Source organism: Micromesistius poutassou (assembly GCF_964030765.1).
Source record: "Micromesistius poutassou genome assembly, chromosome: 1".
Classification (NCBI taxonomy): domain Eukaryota; kingdom Metazoa; phylum Chordata; class Actinopteri; order Gadiformes; family Gadidae; genus Micromesistius; species Micromesistius poutassou.
In genome coordinates, this window is record NC_140271.1 from 3,184,476 (window position 1) to 3,194,295 (window position 9,820).

The window sequence follows — 9,820 nt, forward strand, 5'->3', positions numbered from 1 at the left end:
GGGCCTTCAATAATCATTTCATATTCATATCAAATATTATTCCATCCCCCCCCCCCTGCTGTGAGGAGATCCTATTTTATTATCTTTTTTTTCCCTCTCGTTTTGTGATCATACATAATTTAGTCCCCGGCCACATCTAATAAATGATGTTGACATATGCTTTTTTGCGGAGCGCTCTGGCTGGAAGTGTTGTGTGTTTGATAAGTTCGTTTGCATTCCCCCTTGATCCGGTTTTGCCCTAGCAGAGCATGAATGGACAGCCGTTCTCGTCTGGCCCACTAGACCCTGAGATGTCTCTCCAGGCTCCGGAGGAAAAACGAAGGCGAGGAAAGGGAAAGGGTTTTATTACAAAAGTATTTTGTATGACTTATATTTCACTTGCACACAATTGAATGAATAATTTTTATAAACGTTTTCTTTCCTTTGAGAAACCTAGCGTAGCCTACGTAATACCAAAGTTGTTACCATATCTTCACAGCAGTGACGTGACGGCCATTACTCGTGTGTTTAATGGCCGCACGTCTCTTGCCTCTTTTCCTGGGATGCTGACAATAGGGAGGGTGACGGGGGAGAAGGAGGATGTTGGCACTGGGGGGGGGGGGGGGGGGCGGTGGGGGGGGGGGGGGGGGGGCTGTGATGTGACATCATGCCTCCGAGGCCGAAAGCTACTACGATTAAAGCCCTCAGCAGTGGTGGGGGTGGTGTTACTGAGCTTAACGTTGCATAAGCACCGACTCACAGCCCCCCCCCCCGACTCTCTCTCTCTCTCTCTCTCTCTCTCTCTCTCTCTCTCTTGCTCTCTCTCTCTCTCTCTTTCTCTTGCTCTCTCCCTATATATGATCTACATCTATAAATATGAGCCCTTTTTAAATCAGCAATTCCTCATGGTTGTTCCAACTCAAACTGTAAATCAACCGCCCTTTTCCCCCCGATCACCCGACCCCCTTTCACATGTCAATCGAGAGGGAGAGAGAGAGAGAGAGAGAGAGAGAGAGAGAGAGAGAGAGAGAGAGAGAGAGAGAGGAGAGAGAGAGAGAGAGAGAGAGGGAGAGAGAGGAGAGAGAGAGGAGAGAGAGAGAGGAGAGAGAGAGAGAGAGAGAGAGAGAGAGAGAGAGAGAGAGGGGGAGAGAGAGCGAGAAAGAGAGAGAGGGAGAGAGGAGGGAGAAAGAGGGAGAGAGAGAGAGAGAGAGAGAGAGAGAGAGAGGGGGAGGGATCAATTCGATCAATTTCCCTCCTACCAATTGTTTGTTGTTGTGTGTGTGTTTTTTTCCGTCCTGTTGACCACACCTCGAGGATTAATATTTGATTAGCCTTGAGGAGAGGTGGAAAGTACTTATTAACCTTATTTGTCAATCTGTCAGTGCGACTGTGTGGATTGTGCCTTGCGGCACGGAGGGGAGGGGGGTGGGTGGGGGTGCGGTGGGGGGGAGCCAGAGGGGAGGGGGGGAGGAGAGTGAGGGGGGGGGGATCACTTCAGGGAATATGGCTGTGTTTGAATGGCTGTGCAGAGGCTCACGTGCTTCATCATAATTATCCATTTCAGCCGACTGCCACTAGCAGAACGTTCATTACTGCTTCTCGAATGAATTTGTTAATTGATAAAATGATATAGCGTACCCAAATAATGTCAAAACACAACGGTTGTTTGTGTTTTTGTCTGGGTTTTTTTTCGGTGCTGTACAAGTATATCTTTCAGCGGTTTCGGGCAATTATACCATGTGTTTTTCAGAGTGAACGAAGAACAGGACAAAAAAGACGGGTTTCTAATATTTAATCGTATTCATTAAGATGTTTTGTAAACAAAAATGGCGGGCATTGCCAAGCAGGTCATTTTCATTATATCCTGTGAATACGAAAGCATTTGTTCATTTTGAAATTGATGAGTAAACTTCCACATGGCGAGCGCTGAGCGGTCCGTTTTTTCATTAGTGATTTTAATTAAGTCTTCTGCACATCGCTGAAATTGACTTTATGTATAACTGCTCATTATACATCTTGTTTTTCTACAATGGGGAAATTAAAGGTCCTCAAATGGATGAATTTGAGGCATGATTAGTCTTTGTCATCCCAAATGTATAATTTCTTAATGCTTTTGTTGAGCATTGAAGCAAAGTGAAATTGATATGCGGTATATGAAAACATTTAATGAATTGCCAATTTTGCTATCAAACTCAAGCTAACAAATATTCTTTGGGGATGTTTCTGGCAACATGCTCACGTTGTGTTATGGTTATGTATTCATATTGCATTTTTTTATTGCCAAATTAAGAATAATTCATGCAGCACAAGGTGTGCTGTGCACACACACACACACACACACACACACACACACACACACACACAAACACACTCCACCACACACACACACACACACACACACACACACACACACACACACACACACACACAAAGACACGTTAACAAAAACACAGACGCGCACATACACACACAGACACACACAGACACACACACAGACACTCGCATACTAACACGGACAGCACGGACACATCGCCCGTGTCCTTTGTTTACTTCTTGCGTCACCGTAGCTGCAGCGGTACTTTTACAGTCGCTCTGTCTATGAACGTGTTCAGCTGCAACTACGGGCATGTGCTTCATCCTGAGCAAAACTAACCTCCTCCACCCCCACACACTCTCTGCAAAGCATGGCTGTGGGCATCCGAGATCCACCCCCTCCGCCGCCCTCTCAACCTTTCGCCGTTATCTGTGATCATACCATCTCCACCCCCCTCCACCTCCACCACCTCCACCACCTCCACCACCACCTCCACCACCACCTCCACCCCCCTCCCCCCCCCCGTCAGAAGCGCGTCCCACGGTCCTGCCGGTGTTAATTACACCTCCCTTTTGATGTGGGAGAGAGAACAGACCACAGGCCCGCTGGAGATTGATTACTCTTTGAGCTGAAGTTGTCTTCCAATTACTTAGACAATTAGCCAACTAATTAAAATACTTAGCCTGTAACATTGAAAAGGGAAGAGGAGTAATACTGTGAGGCCGTCCCCTGATGTACGATGTGCCAGGGATATTGCGACGCTGTCTCGACTGGGAGGTGGGGGGGGGGAGGGTGGGGGGGAGGGGGGGAGTGTGGATATGAGAGGGGAGTGGGGGGTGGGGGGGGAGTGTGGAGACAAGGGGGAGAGAGAGTGTCTTCGCTGGGGAGAAAAGCTGGTGTAAGCTCACCTGGAGTTTTTGTGGAGCTGTTTGGGATGACTGCTATCCATCAGAGCAGGGGAACTTTGACAGCGCGTCACTTGTTTTATTGTTGGAGTTGGGTGGTGGATTTCATATAGGAACGTTTCAATTTTGTATGAAATATAAAAAAAAAACATATATGCAATATGGTTGAATTCTATGAATATGGAATGTCATACCATTTATGTATGCTTTCATATGTACTGCATAGAAAAAGATACACTAAGTACATTACTTAATGAAAATGCTTCAATAGCACATGTAGGACTTTTCGTTTGTCCTTGTATGCTGGTCACAAATCAATAGATGATAACTACACAGGATGGAGGATTTGGCTACATTGGGAGCATCCTGTTACAAACCTCCTGTTCAAACCTGAACATGACCAACAGGACCGCCCACGTCAGGGTGAAGCCAAAGTCAGCTCTCTCCGAGCTACCAGTGTCAACATACTGGTGTTAAACGCCACCGAACCGTCCGATGTCATGTCAGTCTGCACCGTAGACACACGTTGCCTTTCTAACATCCTTATCTACGAGGCGGGGATACTCACCATCATAGACCGCCCCGGAAATATGTCTTTGTATTGTTTATCTTCAACCACCACACACATTCAAATTCTCTAAGTTTCTTTGTGCATGTGTGTGTGTGTGTGTGTGTGTGTGTGTGTGTGCGTGTGTGTGTGTGTGTGTGCGTGTGTGCGTGTGTGTGTGTGTGTGTGTGTGCGTGTGTGTGTGTGTATGTGTGCAGCACGAGCACAAGTGTGTGTGTCCATCATCTAACTTGGCCTGTCATGTGTGTGTGTGTGTGTGTGTGTGTGTGTGTGTCCACCATCTAACTTGGCCTGTCACGCCCCTCTGTGTTCCCCTCAGAGCAGCTGTGGGCAACTTCATTATTCCTCCGTCTTTGTTATGGTAATGGCGTGTTATCTCTGTGAAGGACAACTACACACGACACAACGGGATGTAGACATGTATTCAATTTATGCATTCATAATTGCTTTTGATTATGAAGATAATTATGTGGCACTCTAGAGAGTTTGGCGCTGGTTAAATTACACACCACCTTTTTTTTTTTTTTTTGCTGTTTGTTTTTCGTTGGACCAACAGATTATGTGTAAATAATATTTTAAGATCGAGGTTTTGAACTTTAAACACGATTGGGAGTGCATCCCTGACAAGGATTTCTTGGGAAAGTATATTGCCTTCTGATAAGCGCTAACTTTTTAATTAAATAGGCGTATTTTTTTGTTTGTCATTTTATTTTGAGTGGAGGGTGGAGATATATAAAAAAATCATTTATATACTTATTTACTGAAGTTTCTACTCATTAACTGACTTATTCACTACCTTATTTATTTAGTTATTTATATATTCATTAATAACATAGTTACATCTATGTTTACGTTCCTTTTTCGGCACCCACCTGCTTTATTTCTTCACTTATTTAATTGCTTTGCATATTTAGTTGAACTATTTAGTTATTTATTTGCATCTTTGCTGCTGAATGTTCTGCCTCATCCATCCACCCATCCGCTTGATCAAAAGACACGGGGTTCCCAATTCATCCAATGCAGCTGTTGTGAATTAACATAGGAACAATTGAATTCTCTGATATGCTACTTATAAATTCATTCGTATGTTAATTCCCCCCTCTCCGTTTCTTTTTCCCCGTAGAGAACCTGTAACTCGCGGGGGTTGTGGGGGGAGGGGAGTGTGTCCGATTGGCTGTTGTTTTGGGGCCAGGTTTGGATCGAACAGCCTAGTGCGATTAGGAGGTCAGGGGACTAGAGGAGAACGGGCTCTCTGGCTTCATCCTCTAATCAGGGTCTCTATAAAACAATCTGAGCACCACTTAACCTGGGCAGAGGGCTTGATGTGGCTTGGCGTGCTCTGTCTCTATTAATCCATCAAGCTACAGGCACTCTCCCAAGGAGCAGGATGCAAATGCTGGTTATCGCTAAGAGTCCCATTTCTAGTGTGTCTCCGTCTGTAGATAAGCATCTCTGTCAGGTCTCTCCCTGGTAAAACCTTTGTTTGGCTTTTTTTGAGTTTAACGTTACATTGAACGTGGTCCTGAAGTGGTATTCAAAACCACTTCAATGCTCCATCTGTTAAATAGTCCTTCTAACAAGTAATTTAGCCAACTCAAAGTTACTGTTTACAGGGTAAAAAACAATGAAATTTTTTGAAGTTCTATTTACTTGAATCTGAATATGGTATCAAGATTCATCGGGAGCCCATGGACCGCTTAGTAGCGGAAAGCAAGATAAAGTTACAATACTTTGGGTGCTTAGCTTAGCAACCACAGCTGTCCCATTTGATTCAACAGCAAAAGCACTTATAGCTACTATAAAGAGAGAGAATCTCTACACATCGCAATTGAACATGTAGTCCCGGCTCCAATCAGTTTTAATTGTATCGTGCGGACATCGAACCTGATGAATGTGAAAACACGACATCGGAGGAATGTATTCGGTATAGCAGAAGGTCCACCTCTTGCGTCTTTTACAGCTATTCCTACCAACCCCCCCCCCCCCCCCCCCCGCTCACTGTGGATAAGTAGCAGTATGGCATGCGGTCCGACACTACCTAGAGTGAGGAGCAAGCATCACTTGATTCTGATGATTCCGGTGGCCGGCCATCCGTTCACGACTGTGTAATGAATGTATCGTTTACCAGACGTGTTTACCTTGCGTGACTTACGGCGGATTCGGATCCATGTACTTCGGGGGGGGTGGGGGTGGTGGGGGGGGGCAGGATGCCTGGTGGTTCAGCTTGGCAGCGGACATCGGAAATCGAAACTGTGGCTGTAATGAATATGGGGAGAATGCAACATTTTGTTATTTAACAGGGTGTTAAGCAAGGGGAGACACAGTGGCGTATGTTTTATAAGGTCCTAAGTGGCCCTTGGCGGGAAAAAAGAGCTGACCCTCGTATGCCTCGCCTCCCTGCCGCCCCGCGACGCAATAACCGTCTGGTCGTCATGGCGATAATGCCTTTGTGAGCGGTATCAATTGAGGATACTTTAGTTGCATACCTCATTAACCCCGGCAGCCCTTATATTGACCCCCCCCCCCCCCCTCCCTCCCCCGGTCCCCAACACCCCCCCCACCACCACTACCTCCGCCACACACACACACACACACATTCGTTCTTCGGGCGATGTTGTCGTTGCTTTCCTTCGCCGATGCGGCCGATCCCCTACCCATCTACGTAAACGACCCCCTGCGTTGCCGGCAATCGCTGCACACACACTTACTTGAATTCTCGGGACACTTCGGGGATGCTGACCATGTAATGTCTCTCCTCCACCCCCACCCCCACCCCCCCCCCCCCACCCGTCCACCCATCCACCCACAACCCACCTCCCATCCACCCACCCGCGTCCCTGCCCCCCGACCCGGGCTGCTGCTGCCGCTCGCGGGCGCTCAGGCTGCCAGATCGAATGGCTTCTGCTCCATCGTCCGACGCCGCAGCACCGCCACTGGGTCGCCCTCTCCCTGTGATGGGGGAGGGGGTGGTGGAGGAGGAGGTGGAGGTGGTGGAGGAGGAGGAGAAGGAGGAGGAGGAGGAGGTGGTGGTGGTGTCGGAGGGACATAAAACAAGCAGCCAATATCCCATTGTCTCTGGCCACTTAGTTCCTCTCATTGTTGGAGGTTATTTTGTCCTTACGAGGGGCCGCAAGGTGCTCCGTGTCACTGGTGGGTGATTAATGGACCACCACACTCCCCTCTTCCCCCTCCCTCCCCCCCCCGCACACGCACACACACCGCCCCTCACCTGCTGAGACGTAAGAAGTGCACACACTCAGGTCTCATACCTCCATGGTCTCCCACCACGGGGTCTCCGCACGTACCCCCTTGAAGAAACCCACAGAGACCCCCTAGTCTGCGCTGCTTCGTTTATTTCGCACCGGTGTTCCTTTGACCGAATAACTAATTGATTCTGTGGTTTTTTTTTTTACGACTTTTACCTGAGTCAAATCCCTCCTCGACTCCCTCTAATGAAATGTGATGAGTTTGCGGGGAGAGGGAGTAAAAGTTTTCCGCTCATCTTTTCAGCCGAGCATTTGGACTAGTTTGTGGGACCCGGTGACAGCACGCGCGTGCGTGGGTGCGCGTTGTGCTTGGATCTCGTCGGCCCGTTGTTCGTCGTTGCGCTTGTTGTCGGCTTGTTGTTTGCTCCCGTCGAAGGATCGTGCGACGCGAGGAATAGAAATCAGGCAACGGCTGCTGAATATCCCTCCAGAGGAACGCTTTGTGTCAGAAATGTAGAGAAGTGATTTATGGCAGTCGGGACGTCAAACAGCCCAGGTTTTTGGCAGCGAGTCCTCCGCTAATCCTCGGGTTCTCCGTGTGTTCTGGAGGAACTGGAGGAAAACACAGCTGAATAACAAACAGCCCGGCGCGCCCCCCTCCTCATACACACATTATAGAACAAGGAAACAAAATAATGAATACATTTGCCTGGGGAGGAAGCGTCTAGGGGGCCCGGCTACTGTAGTTGCAGAGCCCGGAGACGCATTGTACAGGGGGCAGCACTTGCTTCCCTGACCTTTCGCATCCAACACTATATCCTGAGTTCCAAATCCCTCAGAGTGCCGCGGAACCCGAGCCTGTCTCTGCTGGGGCCTATAGGACTCAAACGATATCATTTGTCCAATTTGCTATTGTTTCATCCATGTCAAGTTAATTTGCTTTGGGTTTTCTCCCGGTAATGTCTTGGGGTTTTTCCATGAGGACGCAGCCCCCCCCCCCCCCTCCACCCCCCCCCCCCCCCCCCCATCTTCCCCCGCCCCCCCGTCTCCCCCAGCCCCCCTGAGAGACCTGCGATACAGCTGTGTGTGCCCTAGATAGACTGTTTATCAAGTGGCTTCTGTCAAGTTGACTTTTCCCAAACCTGTGATGCGCTGATACAAACGACAAAAAAAACAAAAACGTGTGGTTTCATTTCGCCAAGAGATCTCAGGAGGAAACTCCAATACCCGCCCCCCCCCCCCCCTGTGGTCCCCCCGGCGACCACAGCAGGGGGCGGTGTTTACACAGGGGTTCTAATTGGGTCAGAGTTAATGCCACAGAGGAAGAGTAAAGAGGCGGGGAAGTCTTGACAATGATAAAGACGAGGCAGTTATCATCACTCAAAGGCAGCCGGATGCTGACAGCTTCATCACTCCCCCAGTAGCCGTAGCAACCCCTCCCCCCCCCAAAACCACCCCCCCTCCCCCTAATTAATCCAATTATTATCTCCCCACACTTTGGACAGGTAGCGGCTAAACAAATTAAGACACTGCTGCGACTGTCACAACTCAACTCCATCTCTAGGAAAATCTCTTCAACCACAGCATGTGTACACGTGTGTGTGTGTGTGTGTGTGTGTGTGTGTGTGTGTGTGTGTGTGTGTGTGTGTGTGTGTGTGTGTGTGTGTGTGTGTGTGTGTTAGTGTGTGCGTGCGCATGAATGTATGTATGTATATATGCATATGATGTATATATAAAAGAGAGAAAGAGAAAGAATGACTATATGCAAGGTAGCCAATTGTCAATATTAAGTTAACGTTAAGTGCTAATTTAATGGATTACTTTCCATGCCATGCCTTCCATGCCACAGTTTTATATTTTATTTAGTTATAAACCCTGGGGGGGGGGGGTGCATCTCGGGCTGTCAATTGATTATATCTCAAGTTAGATTTCTTGTTATCCCCCCAATAAAAAAAACAACCTCAATCACCACTTACGATCATTCCCGGGGTCATGACAACAATGACAGGATGTTCATTCATCACACGGTGAACTCACCACTCATAGCCTGCCTCCTGGGTTCACGATGTACAGAGAGAGAGAGGTAGAGAGAGAGGTAGAGAGAGAGAGAGAGAGAGAGAGAGAGAGAGATCGGAAAGGTCCGAAAACAGCGTACACTTGGGCAGCCTAGTTCATATGTAGGACTGTGTATATTGTACGATGACCACGGTTAACTCACAATAGTATCTTTCTTCTACTATTGAGCAGACACTTTCATCAAAAGGGACTCAGAGGGAGATCTTTCGGTCTTTAGATCTTTAGAACCAAGGAGTTGGTTGGAGGGGTAATGCCTCTTGCCCCTTTCAACACCCTGGACCTTTCAACACCCTGACCCTGACCTCAAATATCCTAAAAGGCTGGGGTTTTTTCGAACCCACAACCTTTCAACTCATTCGGAGTCAAACATGCTAACCGCTACGCTATCCCTTCGCCGTATCGGTTTGAGAATCATCGGCAGTCTCTCCGAGTACGACGGCACGCGGGCGAGGGGCTCGGGCTTTGGAACCAAGAACCTTTTTTTTCAAACCAAGCGGGCATCAAACATGGATCCACCACCACAGTATCCTGCCCCCTATTATCAGAAGCCTCTCCGCAGAGCGACGAAGAGCAGCGGAGGTGCAGAGACGCGCGGCCTCCTCTCCTCTGGTTAACAGTCGGGGGTGTCATGCTTTCTCTCCAATTAATTTCTCGCGCGCTAAATGTATCCTTTTCGCGTTATCTTGTTCTATCTTTTGATTGCATGTGCTTAATCCTTATCGTAATTGGAGCTGCAACACTGCCACCGGGGCCGGCTGTATCTCCCCCTCCA